The sequence below is a fragment of the Apostichopus japonicus genome, chromosome 8, assembly GCF_037975245.1.
Source record: "Apostichopus japonicus isolate 1M-3 chromosome 8, ASM3797524v1, whole genome shotgun sequence".
Classification (NCBI taxonomy): Eukaryota; Metazoa; Echinodermata; class Holothuroidea; order Aspidochirotida; family Stichopodidae; genus Apostichopus; species Apostichopus japonicus.
Genome location: NC_092568.1, coordinates 4,852,825 through 4,871,530, shown reverse-complemented (window position 1 = coordinate 4,871,530; position 18,706 = coordinate 4,852,825). Strand labels below are relative to the sequence as shown.

At 36.7% G+C, this 18,706-nt stretch overlaps 2 long non-coding RNA genes and 1 pseudogene across 2 annotated transcripts; 2 read left to right on the top strand and 1 right to left on the bottom strand.

Annotated features, from left to right (window-relative positions):
* Positions 1–7,295: 7,295 nt before the first annotated feature.
* Positions 7,296–11,256, top strand: LOC139971713 (uncharacterized). Its single transcript, XR_011794452.1, has 3 exons — positions 7,296–7,651; positions 9,353–9,549; positions 10,195–11,256. It is a non-coding gene; the product is annotated as an uncharacterized lncRNA (long non-coding RNA).
* LOC139972681 (U2 spliceosomal RNA) lies at positions 10,951–11,041 on the top strand (annotated as a pseudogene).
* Positions 11,257–13,280: 2,024 nt separating the features above from the next.
* LOC139970386 (uncharacterized) lies at positions 13,281–15,408 on the bottom strand. Its single transcript, XR_011794136.1, has 2 exons — positions 15,269–15,408; positions 13,281–13,978 (listed from the first exon to the last, which is right to left on the bottom strand). It is a non-coding gene; the product is annotated as an uncharacterized lncRNA (long non-coding RNA).
* Between the last annotated feature and the right edge of the window lie 3,298 nt (positions 15,409–18,706).

The following is an 18,706-nucleotide window of genomic DNA, read 5'->3' as shown; positions in this document are numbered from 1 at the left end:
AGTTTTGCTGTTAAAGGCAATAACTACACAGATATCTTAGTACCAAAATATGATTACTAAGGTCATGTTATAGTGTGGGGTTATATTCTGTTCAGGCACTTATATCATCCCTCACAATCAATTATAAACAAAAACAAGTTAACAAATTGTTTTTAACATAATAAACTCTTCCAGAACAATGAGTTCGAAAATGAATTTCTCTAACGAAATGAAATTTGTAATAACGACTTTCAAACCCGTTGTTGAACCACATTTGTATTATAACGAGTTTGAATCTCGTCAACTTGCGAGTTTCAAACTCGTTATAACGAAATTCAAACATGATTATACATACACAAGTTCCCTATACTGGGCAGTGTATGTTCAGTGGAAATAATAAGCAGACACGACCGGGCTTTGCCGCCCCAACTCAACACTGCCCCTCCCGACTCAACCTTTCCTTTTAAGGCAGTTCGCATGATGGAAGTGATCCGTGAACAATGATGCAATGTTCTAAAGATCTATTGTAAAGCAAATGACCTCAATAAGACAAAGTAAGATATAGGAAACTACTAACTTACGTTACATTCTGCACCTGGCATAAGAGGCAATGTTTGTGGTCATAACTAATACATACAATATTTTGTCCTATTTTGCAATATAATTTAAGATTCATGTATAAGTTTCCTCCAAGAAGGTTAACCACATGTAATTTTGGAAATTACACAGACACGTAGCCCTATTAAACTTCAAATATCAAAATAGCAAAGGTGTAAATCATTTTCGATTTTTTAAAATGACATATTGCCTTTGATCGATAATTTCTAAAGGATAACCATGATCTATTTCATTGACGTTTTATGAAACTTCTTCACTACAAAACCGTGATTTTTTGGAAATTATTAGGGACTATTTTTATCAATTGATGTTTAGATAGAGAGAGAGGGAGATGTGGGTGGAGAGAGCGGTGGAGAGAGGTAGGGAGTGCCATCAGAAAAGACCGAGGTATGGTTATTCAGCTACAAAAACAATTGGGTGTGTGGCAATGAATTTTTATTTCGCCAACGCAGACGGCGCGCTTCGTCAATTTTTGTAGGTATGGTCTGTTTCCTTCCACTGGTCACTTGCACTTTGCAGGAATAAGAACTGCTTTGTTCTATTTCTATTTCAACTTCTATTTCTATAGAATAAACTGTGTTCATTTCAGTTGGAATATTTCCAGTTTGCTACTCATGACTATTTCTTGTCCTTCTTAGCAGGCCTTAAAATTTTGTTTGAACCAAAAACCCTTTGATAAATCTTTCAAAAGCCTGCTGCATGATTCTGTCTTCAGTTTCTGTTAAATAACAGAACATTTTCACTGATAGTAAAGAATCTGTATTTTTGCAATAAACGGTCCTGACATAATGTTTCACACATATTTTTTGTAACTGTTGGTAAGTCTATAACATGTAATAAGTAATTTTACAGACTAACCAAAACTTACATAATTTACTGTGTGAAACTTGTTGCCAGTACTTTTTCATGGTTTCTTGCATTGTAACTCAATTTTACAGTATGTATGAATAAAAACCGGACAGGGCAGAAAAAATGAATTTCTCTTATCATGAGCAAATTTCCCTACTGGTCAAGTCGACAAGTAGGAAAACGGCTGGGCTTGTAAGTATTTTAATATATTATGTAGGGTTTGAAGTGGTCTTACGTATGGCGTACCCTAGCTTAGAGAAATTGAACCAAGCATAAATATCAATCATTAATACTTTTGATTTATATATATATATATATATATATATATATATATATATATATATATATATATATATATATATATATATATATATATATATATATAAAATTTATTTATATAGAGAGAGAGGGAGAGAGGGGTGGAGATAGAGATATAGATATATATATAGATATAGATACAGATACAGATATAGATATATATATATATTTATCTATATCTATTTATCAATATATATATATATATATATAAACATATATATAATTGAAAACGTAATGACCAGGAAAAACCAGAACAGTAAAAACTTCCAGTCTCCTCCTGGTTTCGAACCCGGGCTTTCCGCCTTGTACGCGGAGACCTTGACCAACTAGACTATGGACGCTGATTGTATGTCCAGAGGTTCGAAACCGGTAAGGGAAGGTCGTAATTTCACTGTAGGCGTTTGACACCTGTATCGAACCATACTAGTTCTTTTTATTTGGTGGCATATTTTGCCTTACTCTAGAGATCAAACATGATGCTAACCAACTCGAAAATCATTTGTGATTCCTAAAGCCGGATCTGAATATATATATATATATATATATATATATAAATGAAAATCGTATATATATATATATATATATATATAAATATATATATATATATATATATATATTTATATTTATATATATATTATACGCCACGCCTGATCTATGTTGTTAACTTTGGTTATGACTACAAACTTCATTTTCAAATTATAATTTACGAACTGATTGCTTCTAGTACTATTTTGTTATTTATTTATGTTGTATATAATATAGTAAAATAAGTGCACCTTGTAACACCCAGCAGCTGTTATTGGTTTATTCGTGAATCACTATATCGGAGACCTGCCAACAGTAACACGATTTATTTCAATTCTTTCAATTTGTAAAGCCGATTTCGTGTACGTTCATGTACACAGTATACATTTCTTGTAGGACTACTCATGAGTAATCATAGTTATATGTAAAACGTGCTATGGAATTTGAAGAGAATAGAAAGTTACTTCAATTTTACACATCTTTCACATATATATATTACAGTTAATTAATGAATAGCAAAATAGCAAATGTGCCCTACTGGCAAGCGTACTAACACATCATATATATTTAAGTGATATGGCCGGTGTGTATCGGTTTATAGCATAACGAGTGGTGGTTGTGGATTGAGATAGAGCCCCTCTGATGTTGTGCCCCCACTTTTTGGAAGCTTCCTCCTCCTGTGTAGAAAGCAAAGTACAACGCAATGGCACGCATTGTAGGCAAAGTACAATATCTCCGTGATTTTCGTCGAGAAGCGAACGATACTTGTAGGTTATTGACAAATGTTGACTCCCAATCCAATGTTTTGCCAGTTCGCAATGCTTTAAACCGGTTTGTTAATCTTCGAAGAGCATTACGCTATGCAAAGCTTGGAAGACTCCTGAATGAAGACGAATACAATTTCGCATCAGTGTCTCTGGATGAACTAACGGGGAAGTTTCACGCCCGGCACAATAGCTGGAAACTTGTTAGTAACATTGCATATTACACGTAGCGCAACTAAAGTTGCAGTGCTTACTAAACAAATATGGTCTATTTAATGCCCGTATTAATTATATTTAATGCCCGTATTAATTATATTCAATGCCCGTATTAATTACATATAATGCCCGTATTAATTATATATAATGCCCGTATTAATTATATTTAATACTGGCATATGAAGCTGCATGATGATTGGCTGAGAATTAATGCCGGTATTAAATATAAATACCGGTAATAATTTTAATTCGTATGGACATTAAATCAGCAATTATTTCCCGTTGTGGCCTACCATACACGACCGGTTCGTGGACAGGCAAAGGTAGAAATCGAACCCCGGACCATCGCGTCACAGACCTTAATCTAAGTGTCTTGTGATAGGCACGAGTGTCTTGCAGGCTTTCGCAATTAGAATGTCAGAGGTCAAGACCGAGTAAGCGAAAAATGATCCTTTGCTATGATTACAAGTTAAGTATTACCAAAGAAGAAATAGTTGATGCATAGTCGATCAACATCTGGACTGAAGGTTATAATTACTAATGAAGGGCCAGGGTATCAATGTACATATAATTCAAGAAAAGCTACAATGTTGTGGTTTCTTTTGTAGATATATTGAGGGAGAAATAATTACATTATAAAACTCAATCAGCTTTGTTGTTATAACTTGAACGCTCAGTTTATTTAACTTGAAAACCAAAGGTAACTTACTGAATAGACACTTCCATGTTATTTCAACTATAGTGACCTGTCACAATTAATTAAAATAACTTGAATTGAGCTTTTAGTTGAATTAACTTAATTATGTCTACGTAGAAAGTTGCCTCAACTTTCACAAGTTATCCCTATACATTAGGTTTGACAGTGTGGCGGTGCATCTGTGTCTCTTTGTGTGTCCTTATCTTTGTTTTCGTTTCAATAGCTATTTATATGAGTCATATCTGTATTGAAGCAAATGACTCAAGCCACACCGAAACGATGACGCAATCGTCTCAATGAAACAGCATAGTTACCAAAATGAGGGTAGTTAGTTCCTTAAACAGCATCTTACATCTTGTAACGAAAAAAAGGAAGAAATATATATGCAACAATTTGACTTAGATCATGGAAGTGTATGACCTATCTTTTCCATACCTGTCAAAACCAATGATAGTGACCGAACGCGATCAGGTAAATCAAGATAACATCTCTTTACGGCGGTGTCACCGTATGGACTGGCCGGATATTTTCCACACACCTATTTGTATCGCACCCTACAGCAACAACGAACCGTTCACAATCGCTTTAAGCTACATGGAATTAACACCAAACACATATCACACACAGATTTGTACACACATACAGTCCTACATAAAATACACATATTATAATTAAATAATTATCTCAATTAAAGTACGGTTTATGGCATAAATGGATATTTTGTGGAATATCAGCCAACGTACTCTAATGGATTTATTAAAAAAATGCAACGAAATTGTAATCTTCCATCTTCCTGTACCATCAATATGTAGGTGCCTTGGTGTGTTTAACTCCCACATGGTTGTCCACGTGTTCTGTCTCGAAGGTTGGTTCACAATGCTAATATTTATTACGTGGTATACTTCATATATTTCCCCTACTTTTGAAGTCTTGCAGAATCGTACTTAAACAAGAAACCAAAGATCAACAAAGGGCAGCAGTGAAATAAATATCATATAGGTGTACGGTATTGACATTGCTCTAACAATATCTTTGTCAAAGATAACACAGTGGTAAGTAAATATGTGATCTTTACCCCAGACGTATTTGCACACAGTGATTGAGGCTTTTCTCTAGCATTATCGTGAAAGAAATTAGGCAGAACAAGCTGAAAACCTTTACTATCGTTCATGAATGCGTATTTTTCAATGCTTTCACTGATATATGTTCGTCTTATCATTTGGCGTTATATATTAATTTAGGCACTGTAGACATATATTCTGTGATATTCAAGTTGTGTATGAAAGTTGGTGCCACATTGTTCTTTTGACATACGTTTAATGGCAAAAATGATGTGTTGGGTTATTTGACCTGTGAAATTTTACCCCTATGACTCCATACGTCACTCAGGCTCTACAAACCATGCCCAGTCACATATTTATGAAGTTTGAAGTCCATCGGCTTTTTGTTTAAGGAGTAGATTGCGAAACGCTTTTCTTACACATTTGACCTTTGATCATGTGACCTTTGGCGTTTCACATGAATTAGTGCACCAACCACCCTTGAGGTAATGAACTGAAACTTGGTGGTTGGTCTGAGTTCATTGGGGGTACCACAGATTGACATAATGATATGTGGCGGACTTACCTGCTGATCAATAGAAATGTGTGTGTGTGTGTGACCGCGTGTTCTTGTTTTACATTGATAATTATATTTTCTTCCTAGTTTCTATTAGATTTGTTGTAACTTTCAACGACAGACAGTACATTTTTGACTTCTGATAAGTCAAGAATTTTATGCGAGATAGTTTACCCAGGCTTAATTTGTAGGAGATAAAGAAATTTTACGGGAGATAATTTACCCATGCATACAAACAGTCTATCATATAAGCAAACGTGTTTTCCCGATACTGTCTCCCATTCCACCTTGCTAAGGAAACATAGCAAGGTGCTGCCAAAAAGTTAAGATTGTTGGGGGAAGAGAGTAGCAATTGTCAGCAAAACGATCAATTTTTCAATCATATGCAGACAATTTGTAGCAAAATGACAGATCGCTTGAACCTAATATGTGAGGAATTCAACATATCCTGGAAAATTATTTTCCATCAAAGCGTCATAAATTTAAGAATTTTCAGCAAACTGATACATTGATCAATAAATATATGAAAAAAATGAGGAATTACGCTGAAAAATTCATCATTGGGAACAAAGTGAAGATTATTTTTCTCCTATGATTGTGAACGTAATACGACAAAGAAACACTATCGAGTCATTTTAACATGTCTGAATACTAAAACGGTTCATTTGGAACTTGCAATAGACATTCATGGCATTTATTCAAAGACTACTTACATTTAGTGGGGAATATGTTTCGCAATAGTCATCGAAATAGTTTGCTGGCTGCAAGTCGATTATATTTAGAATATTATGCGTTATCCACTTCAGTTACTTATCAGTTCATGTAAATGTTTACTCACGACGCACTACGTACACAAGACCAACGTATTGTTGTAAACTGTTGGTACAGGCATAGAAATAATACAAAGTGGGTGGGCCTCTTTTAGTAGACTTACCGGTATCGAGTTATGCGTATTCGAAGTGTAACAATCTCTCTCTTACGATTTAGTATCCGCGAAATTCCATATGTTTAATGTTTCTTTCGCCGTGTATGGCAACCACAAGGATACATCAATTCCCGGAAATTTTTCGTTGTAAGTGTTAAATGCTTCTGGGCTAAATAAGCATTAGTTTTAATCGGGACATGGCAATGTTTTCAACATTTAATGTGAGCTATCAGCACCATAAACTATATGGACGTTTGAGATTTGCATTCAAATTAGTGTTAAAAATTTGTTGTAATGTGTTCTTAAATCACAGTTGTGCAGTGAGCGGACAGGACGGTAAAATGTTGTTATTTTCCTAACCGAACAATTGATTTCAATTTTATGCACAGGATTATTCACACTTGAATAGTGCTTCGCAATCATGTTTGTGACTGCAATGGAGGGACCTCTTTTAGTGGACTTACCCGTATCGAATTTTACGTATTCGAAGTGTCAAATCTCTCTTATATTGATTTAGTATTCTCAAAATAAGACATGTTTAATGTTTCTTTCGCTGTGTATTGCAACCACACATATAGGATACATCAATGTCCGGTAATGTTTCGTCAATTAAGTCTAATTTAAATGCTAAACAGGGACTAAATGTCACAATTATGGGTTGCTTATTCACATGACGCATCCCAAGTGAATGTTTGTAACATATATATATATATATATTAATTTAAATATATATATATATAGCGACTTATTTCGATGTCCCTTGTTACAAACATTCCACTAGGATTAAGTTGCTTAGTTACAAAACACCGGATGACAGTAGTGTATCATTCGTTGAACAATGTCAAAATAAAAAAACATGTAATATTGCTGCTGACGATGGTAACGCAATCTTGACATGTGTTGTCAATAACACCCGTCCTGCAGCAGAAATCTCATGGAAAGTACTTCACCAACATGTGACGATCATTGACACATCAGCTTCCTCGTCATGTATCTTCGATGTGTGCAATTCATCTGTGACTATCCGAGTTAAAGTTACCAGCTATAGCGGCCAAATCGAGTATCCGCAATGTCTAATGTGTCTTGTTACTCTCCCGGGATCTGGCTTTAGTGACGTGTCGTCTGCTACATTACAACTGAATGGTAAGATGATCTTACTGAGTGACAGTAGATTAAAAGGAAGATTTAACTTGGTGCTGGTCTTCCTAGTATTTCTATCTGTACATGCTAATGATTGTATATCCTTAAGAAAGTTTCCCTACTTCCTTAAAGTGATATTCCCATGGCAGACAATATGCGGCTTACACTAAAGGGTAAATATTCAACACTATTAGTTAGAACCCCCATCTCAGTTACTTGTCCCTAACTCTAAATATGGTTTCTTGAATGTAACCTATTTTGACTGGCTAAACCTCCAACTCTAGGAAGTGGACCACAGTGCAGTAGGTGATATGTGACGTCATCAGAACATTTGGTTTTTAAAGCTTTACTAAAGGTTACTATACTATATTCTTATTCTTTAATCCTTGAAACATGATACATTTAGATTGCTCGCTTAGCTGGCAACGTTCCCTGTAGGGTTTCATTCAAATGCAGCTTTGTAGAAATAATATTTTCCTCTGTGGATAAATGGTTGACATAGTGACCTACATTATTTTGCGCCCGATAACTGATGTGAAAACTAAGCCTTTTTTATGATAAAATTAACAATGAAAATTGGGATGAAATCTTAAACCATAATGATGTTGACTCTGTATATTCTTCATTTTTCGAGAATTTTCCTCAACCCACTATACTTTCCGTTGGAACGTCACTACCCTGGTAAAAGCAAGTTTTAGTGCACCAGTGTCATTTCTAATTATTGTCGTTCCAAGCAAAAATTGTACAAAATTTACGTTAAGCATCCAAATGACAACAACCGCCGCGATTACGTTAGATTTCGTAATAGACTAAATACTGTTATTAGAACGGCTAAAAGACTTCATTTTTTCGCTTTTAGGCGACTTTAATCATACCAAACGTTAATTCATTTATAAAAGGAATTTAACCAATCCACCAACCATTTTCCTTAGAAGATGCACTATAATTATATCAAATATGACGATCCCACTGATATTTGCACCATACTTAATAATTATTTCATCAATATCGGACCGTCTCTATAGATGATCGACTACAAGGTAGCTATCACTCCTTTAACGATTTTCTTCATACTGCAAATCCTGCCATTTTATTCCTTATCCCAACCGACGAGGAAGAAATTAGGAAGTGTATCTGTAACCTCAAAACTTCAAGTTGTGGCTTTGACGAAATAAATGTTACTGCTACGTTTGTTTATCAATATGAACATAATATGCTCCGTCATTATTTCAACAACTACTTCATCGAACTCAATTTAGTTTATCATTCACGATCCAAAGATACCCTTCTCTGTCGTTCTTTTTTGTTGTCTCAAAACAGCCAACGTTTTTATAAATACATTGGTCCTAAAATATGGAATTCCATGCCGCATTACATTAAAAAATAAAACAAATCTTACGGTATCTAGTCTTAAAGTCATTAATAGCGTTTTATAAAGACAAACTGCTATGAGGGTGTGGTTCACAAACAGCCGTAGTCATATGTTTAGAAGTATTGCACCCTTCACGAACTTTAATGTTGTAAAATATCAGTGTTCTGCATAAGTTTGATAGAAACTGTAATAGGCCCAGCCTTTGAAATGTTTGGTGACTCGTCGGACGGATCGATTGTTCTATGTTAGTTTCAGATATTTTATTACAAATGCGGTAAGTGTTTGTTTTCTCAAGACATGGCTCTGACATTGAATAATTCATTTATTTCCAGGGACAGATATTGTGAATCCTTCATCGGAGTCATTCACGTCACCTGTACCTTCACAGTCACCGTCAACATCACCAAAAGAAGCTAATAGAAAGTGCGGTAGTTATTGGATCGTTATCAGCCTCCTGATCATCCGCTTTATCCTAATAGCCGATACTTAGCGGAGCCAGGCATGTAAGAGGAAAGAAGGCGGGAGTAAGGTACAGTAAAACTGCACAATCAGCAGTGGCGTAACCAGACTTTTCATCAGGTGGGGGGCTCAGGGGGGGGGCAAAGAGTTCGAGTAGGGGAGGGCAAATTGTCACGCGACCAGTTCGGTCATTTGAGGTACTTTTGCAATATGCCCCGTTCCCAAACACTTGAATTCATGGTATCGGTATATACTGTTATCTTTCTCTACCAAAATTGAACAGTTTATTCCAGAGTTCCGTCCTCTAAATTGTTTAAGGGATAGTCCTTCAACTTAAAATATGAACTGGATATATTGCAGCGAAAGTCGAGTAGCCCGGATTTCATGTTAGGGCGTGGGGCGGATTCAATTGATTGACCTGTCAAGGAATACGCTGCGCGCTATCTGAGTTGGGGTCCAGGGGCCCGCTATAGAGCCCCTATACGATATGGTAGACCTTAGAGGCTTCAGAGCTTTCAAATTTGATTCAATCGGCGGAGACTTTAGCCATTTAAAATTGTACTCAAATGTTCCAAAATTTTCAAGTAGGTTATATGTCACTCATAATATAGCATAATAGGAAGTAGGAAACCAACATGTGTCGATCGATCATTCTATCAAGTGTTTTTTTTTCTCAGGACATGGCTCTGACATTGAATAATTTGTTTATTTCCAGGGACAGATAATGGGAATCCTTCATCGGATAATGGGAATCCCTCATCGGATAATGGGAATCCTTTATCGGATAATAGGAATCCTTTAACGGAGTCATCCACGTTTACTGCACCTTCACAGTCACCGTCAACAACACCAAATGAGTAAATAGAGAGTGGATAACTGGATCGTTATTAGCCTCTTTACCATCAGCGTTATCTTCAACTTTATCCTATTCGGTTTGGTAGCCAAATTTTTCGAAGTGAGGTATAGTGCAGTACAGTAGAATACAGCAAAATGCTGTAACGTAAATGATCTTTATACTCCTCCGTAGGAGGGTGTGCACTTAGCTACATAGCCAGCCATGTCATGAATATTCATAGTCTATTGGAATGTAATTTTGGAGGGTCAAATGTTAATTGATGTGTTTTATAGTCTAATTAAGAGAGTTATGGTTTTAGTAAATCGGTATTATCAGTGAATTTAATGTCTACGACATATCTGCATATGTTTGGGGGGGGGGGAATAATATTGTTGTTGTTAAATAAATAGTTAAAGGGATTGTACCTCACATGTTGTATTGTTCTATTGCTCATTATATGAACCAGAGCTACATGATCTAAAAAAAGCAATCCTTTAAAGACTTGCAATTACATACACTTAATTCCAGCCCCGATGCAAGGGGACTGGGGTTTGAAGCGGATCAGTCGTTCAGTAGTTTGGTTTTCGTGCCCAGGTTCTTTTCTGGGCGAAATTTTCTTAAAAAGTATTCCTGTCCTTCGCTTCTCGGCCTTTTGGCTAAGATCATGTGTAGTATCTGTTTTTTCAGGGAAGGGTGATACACACCTGACGATGATCACACAATCACAGTCCCGATGCAAGGGGACTGGGGTTAGAAGCGGATCCGTCGTTCAGTAGTTTGGTTTTCGTGCCCAGGTTCTTTCCTGGGCGACTTTTTCTTAAAAAAGTATTCCTGTGCGGAGAGCCTTCCTAATTGTGCTTATAACCTGACCTGGTCTCTAGTTCTACGGGTAGTTGTTATACAGGCTAGCAACGATTTTTAAGTACAGATCTTCTTACAGTAATCCTGGCCGTGCTAAGGAGCCCTCGGAACGCAACACTGCGGAATCAGCGGTGGCGAAACCATACTTTTTCATCGGGGAGGGTGGCTGAGGGGAAAAAGTTCGAGTGGGCGGGGGTGGGGTAACGCCGGTGTGACAGTACAGAGTGTCCCCCTGTAAAGAGGGTCCGCGGGGACACTTTGTACCAGCACATTTAGTCCGGTCGGACATTATCTGCTGAAAATTCTGTCCCCACCTCACAGCGTACCAGCTGGTACAGAATGTCCGCAAATACCTCATAGCATATTTTGTCCCGCATACAATTTAGGCATTTCGACATTTAAAGGGCAATTAAGTTCATTATATCAATAATTAGGGCAGATGCACACATAGTTAAATGTTACAGGAAATAAATGAGACGTTGTGCGTTGCTGCAAAACAAAAAATAGAAGGGGTAAAAAAAGAAGAAAAAGAAACAAGTCTTCCATCTGTAGAAGATGTTAATGTTTTTGTTGTGATTGCTGCTATTTTATATTGCATGTTGTATTCGGCCACTAAATTGCGTTCATAGTCATCTCTACAGAGGGAGAGATCGCATAAACCTAACTTCCTCCCCAACGGAGGGCAGTTACGGGATAGGGCAGGCAACAGCTACAACAAAAAATGATAATTGCAGAGGTAAAAGAATACGAACTTAAAGGAGTTAACAGTTTCATTGTAGCCGTATTTCCCCAACACTCAGTGGGTAAGATTTGGCAATTATGGTAACTGTACTTCATCGGTCTACGAGAATTGCCTAGCCAATATGAAATTTCCTTCATGCATAAAGCTCATAATTGGACGGGAACCGAAGGATTTTTGAAGTTACATCTTAAACGAAATTGGCAAAGCTGTATACAACACTCAGGCCCATACACATAATTTTGAGTGCAAGGATGGGGGAGGGGGAGGAGTTGGGATGGTAAGTTATCGATTTGTGTCCTTGGAAAGGGTCCTCTTAAGTCCGTACCTATCTGTGATGTGTTCCAAAATATTTTTGTTGCTAATAACAACCATGAAGTAGCTGGAAGATACTTCTCTGACCTTGAAAATATCATCACTGCCTCAACCCTCTCCGTACGGGCCTGACACCTATTTATTGACTTTCATTACTACTTATTGTTTCCTTTTTTACACTTCCTTATTTTTGTCACTTAATCGTTGAGTCAGGGTGGTCTCCCTCTCAACAAGGTGGAGGGCCTTCCCCCCACCCCTGCCCCTAAGTCCCGTTGTGATGGCCATGCATGAAGCAAATTTTCATTTGTATAGACAAATGGCATTCCAGGAAAATCCAGTGATAAAAGGTTCGTTGTTTCTTATTATGAATGTTTCTTATTGGACAAAAGTAGTTCAAATTAGAAAAGATATTTTAGAACGATATCCTCTTCAAAAGAGCTGCAAACATACAGGAAACAAAACAAAGCCAAACAAGGGAAAGAATAAAGCAAATAGGACAGAGCAGGATGCAATATGCTAGATTTTTTGTCTCATCATGTTTCTCACACTTTAAATATGTCATTTTTGTAGAGAAAAGTTTGTTCAAAGAAAGTGAATATAGTAAAAATCAAAACATGAAATTGGATGATAGTCATGCACAAACACAATATTCTGAATCTATATCAGACTGGGCAAAGAGTGAAAAATGAATATACATGGGATCAGGGAGCCGGGGGGGGGGGCACTGTCTGTACATGCTATTTTAAAATGTCATCCCATATATTTTTGTAGCACGGTTAACAATAAACAATCTCAATCAATAGTATTGATAACATACTAACACATCATATATATTTAAGTGATATGGCCGGTGTGTATCGGTTTATAGCATAACGAGTGGTGGTTGTGGAATGAGAAAATGTCCCTCTGATGTTGTGTGCCCACCCCCCACTTCCTACCCCCTGCATGGGGAAATTTAACTGGAATGATGACTCTCCCTTTGTAGCTCTGATGCAACTAAAGATAATCCATGCTTTCTAGAGCATCCTTCAAGCAGGGAGGTATTGCTTAATTAGAATGATATACTACTGTCACTCTTCTTCAAACAATATGTACTTGAAACTCTCATAATCCGGATGAAGTACATCCTCCTTGGAGTTTGTAAAGACCTCAATAAAACCATGCAGAAGTTTCCCTATTAGAATTCCCCCCTTGAACTGCTTTCCACAAACAGTAGGATTACTTATATAATGCTTTAATGTGTAACTTGATACCGTCAATAGTTTAATCTTGATTGTAAATTACAAATAAAATAGCTGATTCTCATGTATCCAACGGGTTTTTCGTTAAGACTTACACAGAACTCCATAACAGCAAAAGTTACAACAGGAAGCCGAATATGGTCGGTTATATGTTTTACTATGAGAACTTATCTTGAACACAATTTCCAGAACTAAGAAACACGCCTTCTTATTTGTTATTTAATGAAGTAATGAAGTGATAAAGAATTTCGAGCGTCACATCCCTTCAACTTGAACTGCAAATATATAGATTTCCACCGAACGACTGGCAGTGAAAGGTCAATGGCCTGTCTTTGCTTAATCGTGTAGCAGCCGACGAAATTTTCTCTGATGATATGTTAGAGTGAAAGACAAGATTATTGTCGGTAACAAGTTAACTGCTACGAAAATCGTCTAGACATGTATTCTGTTAACTTCATACATACTCCCTCCATTGGTGGTCAGAGATGAGATATCAGTACAACCAAATCTGTGCAAAACAATAGTTGAAAGCAATATGATGAGTAGCGAATGCCACACTGTAAGTCATATATAAAATAAATTATCATCTTGAGAGGTTTATGTGGAAGCTCCACTACAAAGGTGATAAACATTCACCATATTGGTTAAGTGTAGACTGTATAGTGTACAACTGAACTATGCTTAGGCATTGAGTTAATTGGATGATCTTTTATTGTGACACCTACATGTTTATGGGATTACTGGCTCCATTTTTTTTTATTGGAGATTGTATGTCATTATTTTGGCGCTATATTGTACAGTTCACTACCAAACCTGAAAAGGTTTAACCACATGAGCCAATACAACATTTGTGACATATTAATTAATTTAATATCAGACATTTATCAAATTAGAGTAAGCTAGGATACAACAGAAGTTTGATGCCTTTTGGTGCTCTATTGATGTATGTGTGCATGTTATGACTGTTTAATGCCGATCAAGCATTAATTGTCCTGAATCAGGATCCACGGGGGTTCAAAACACCCTCTGTATGACCCAAATGCAAAAACAAATTATGCTAGCTAAACATTATTATAGTAAAATGTACTGTTATACATCATTTTGCATCAAGAGACCTAAACATTGCCTTATTTTGCCAAAGAAATGGGGTTTCAGGAAATATCCCCCACCACACACACAAACACATTTAGCAATTTTCCACAACGGACCTAACAGAGAAATGGTATCAAAACTCAGTTGATAAATTATCTCTCTTATCGTGTCGAAGTTCCTGTCAAAAAAGCCAAGTAGTAATAAGTTCACACTTTATAAACAGAAAAGTTCCATGTGGTTACAATATCAGACTGTCCAAAACCTTTTTGAAAAACAACACACAATAGGTGTTGTCTAGCTGTGGACTGTGGTCTTAATTATTTACTCATCATTTGTTTGAACAAATAAACTGTGTCTGCTGCAGTGAAACATGTCCAGCCAAAATCACTTGTTGGGGATGTGCTATATGCTACTTAAGAACCAGAGGTGGAACCTTTGCAAGTAAATATAGGAACAAAAACTACGTACATATAAACTTGTTAATGGGGACTTAACCTGCAAAGACTAACAGTACACTTTCTCGGTTCTCACCTACCTTCATGACCTTTCTGTATGCTTAATACCTAATTGGAAATAGTTATACTCAAACACAGCATTCTGCCATGGCATACACTACGAGTTATGTGCATGGTACAAATAACAGATATGATGCCATTCATATTGGAACTAACTACAGAAAATTATTCACTTTTTAAGACATGCTTACCTCATCATCACATCAGTAATGAAATTAGAAGTTGAGGCTGCAGTCTTGTCAGGCACTGCCTTAGTCTCAGGCCACTTTGAATAGAAGTCAGACAGTGTTATTATGTACAGTCGCTTGGCAGCTGTCACTGGTAGAGGAACAATAAGATCTACACCAACTTGTCGAGAAAGAAGACAGCATTTAGGTGCTAATTGCAAAAACTTTTACAAGTTGCAGGCTTTGCCTTGAATGTTGTTATATTCCAATGCTTCATTCTGTACACAGATCTAGATAAAAACAGGGATATCTGATCAAAACAGGGTGTTGGTGGATTTAGGCCAATTATTTTTACCTTGCAAACATGAAAATGTAACTTACACCATACTGTACCATGTATTTATAACCGCTTCAACCACTAAACCAGGAAAATGGTACGCCACGTTTTGCAACTTACAATTACATGCCTATATTGATGGTTGCTCTGCAGTTAGGCCAGAGTGTGGCTTTAAGGTATGCTGAATTGGCCCTAAATATGCCAAATTTTCACTATGGACAACTTTTTTAAGTATGTTTATTTCCCTGGAGGAAATTTACCTCACTGGGACATTGAATCATCTCGTGTCGCATCATTTAGAATGTCTGAGCACAATTTAAAGGGTTATTACCCCCAGGAAAGTACTTTTTTTGAAAACTTCTAGCAATTAAAGTGGCCAAAATTTAGGGCCAATACAGACTACCTTTAAACTTGTAAATGTTTAATTTGTCCAGAAAGAGTGACGTTAACTAAACTAGACCTTCACTGCATACTGCTGACATCCTGTACAATTAAAACAGATTGAGAATTTACCTGTTTCCATGATCCAGTTACAGGAATGCTATGGAGACGTGTTCGTAGGTCTACATGACAATGACGCTTTGACATCCTGTTAAACATACCTTGTTACATCAACGTTGATAGTTTTCCAATAGAATCTAGACATATTCTGTTGTCTGGTTTATCTATGCCAAGATGAAACCCTTCAAAGAGATAAGAAAACTCATGATCAAGGAGATATCATGTTTTTTGCCCCCCCCCCCAAAAAAAACAAAAAAATTAAAAAACATACACAAATATATGGGATGCAGAATTGGTAGTTCTAGCTGAAGTGCCTTAAAATTGAATTACAACTCTATATCAGTGTTTGAAATGGAATATTCCCATTATTGTACATATTGCATGGACACTATTGGGGTCCATAGATATTTAAGAAGTTTTATTCTGCAGTGAGGTTTGGCATGTAGAGAATATGCCACTTCTAATAAAGTACTATCAGGCCTTCAATATCTGTTCTTACCAACCAAAATTAATGAACGTGAATTTGCTACGTACAGTATTAGTGCCACTTTCCTCTAGAAGTAGGCTAGGCTATATGCTATAGTCCATTAATTGCATTTTATAGTGTCCCATGCATGCAAACCAGACTATCTCTGTAAACTTTAGTGATCTGTTGTTATCTTTTATGATAGGCAGGGCGATAAAGGTGGAAATTTTTAATATTTTTTCACAAAAATTTGTCATGACAATTGGGTAAACAAAACGAAAAGAACTAGGCCCTAAAAAATTTGTTCATGCACTTACCACTTTGCTCAAGCATACAACTGATTATAATGTTGCATAAGATATTGCTTGCCTTTTGCGAATGAGTTTTTACAACTAACCAAACGTGGTAAAAGAATATCATGATTTGTGCACCAATCAGTCCTAGAGGCCTGGTTATAGTTTAACTGTGGAATGGCCGTTCGCCAAAGGCATATTGGGTATCCTATACTGTAAATTACGGACATTTCCTTATAGATGTCACTACACGCAAAAAAATGGAGTGTTGAATTTTAACACTTTCCAGGTGTAACCGTTCACCCTACACCTGAAGGGTTACTCTGACCCTGAGTAGGGTTACATAATTTATGTAGCGTGGATTTTTTAACACCTGCAGAAGTGTACTTTCAGTTCGAGTATTCTGATTGGTCAAACCTCCCGTCAGCTGGATTCTTAGTGTAAGTACCACCGTACCGTGAACATCCATTTACCGTACCTAGCAATACTTGTACCAGTTTGTCGACCTTTATCGTTACTAAATGTACTATAGTAACCACAGCCATATATACGTTCAAGCCACAAAACGTTACGTACTGACTGTGCGATAACGAGCTACAATGGCATGAAAATGACGTTATAGGAGACTGGGGCCTGGAAGAATTGATTGAAAAATTCGAAGGTATGTTTTGATATTATGTAAGTGTACGTGACAAGAACGAGATATGCTTAGAGACCCACGACTAAGCTGGGTAGACGAATACATTTGAATCGCTTGCGTTACGTAGACCTAACGTTAAAGTCATACTATAAGTTAATATAATAGGCTAGCTGCTGTTTGTCATAGTCAACTCATAATTGTCAACGAATCAGTGTAGCCTACATACAAGTAAACAGTAAACGGAATTGCCTTCGGACGGACGGAGGACTTTGGTCTAGGCCTTTATTGTAATCTAGTGCATTCTATTCCTTTTTGTGCGTTAACCGTAACTTCGTATACCCTGCGAGTCACTTTTTTAAGTAGTACTACTACTAGGCCTAGTACTAGTAGGGTATACTTAGGCTATTTCAAGACAATGCATTTTAAATAGCATCGGGCATGGGCCTATAGTTACGCTGGTACTATGTTCAATAAGGGATAAACATATATTCATGTAATGCAATATATAATTACCACTAATTGCCATTTTAGCTTGTAAGTTGTAGCAAGTAGGCCGAAGCTGATGTGGATTGGTGATACTTTTAGACCTAGGCCCAACTATAATTTAGCTATCTTATGGAAGTGATCTAGCTGTTATAATTCATATCAATCTACACAATTGCAGTGGGAGTGAGCATTGTTTTAAGCATTGTTAACATGATGCATTGGTTATAAAAGTTGCCTTCCTTGTCTGATGAAAGTTTAATGCAAGTTCCTGTTTTGACAAGTAATCACTATAGGCCATCTGGCTTTCTAGATTCAAACGTACTTGAAGAAGTTAGAATCACAACTGATTAAATTGTGGGCATTTTTTTTAGGAATGTTCATGTTTTGTGAGGGGTACTTGTAAAAAACTGCTTATGCTCCAAGAAGGTTTTAACACAACTTCATTATGATGGGAATTTTCTTTTCTTTTCTTTGTTGTTACTTAGGAAGCATCAACTTGGAATTCTATTTGAAAAAGATTTCAGAAAGACCTCAGCAATATGTGTTACTTCTTGGAGGAAACAAAATACACCCCAAGCAGTCATTTGTGATCATCCAGAGACATGCCCTACCCCAGAGGACATTTATGAAGCCATTGATGTTTGCTTCAAATTATTCTACCTGTTAAATCTGAATTATACCAAATTGCAAGTCTCGGTGCCTGGGAATTTTTCCAAAAAGTTGTCTACAAGTTGCCTGG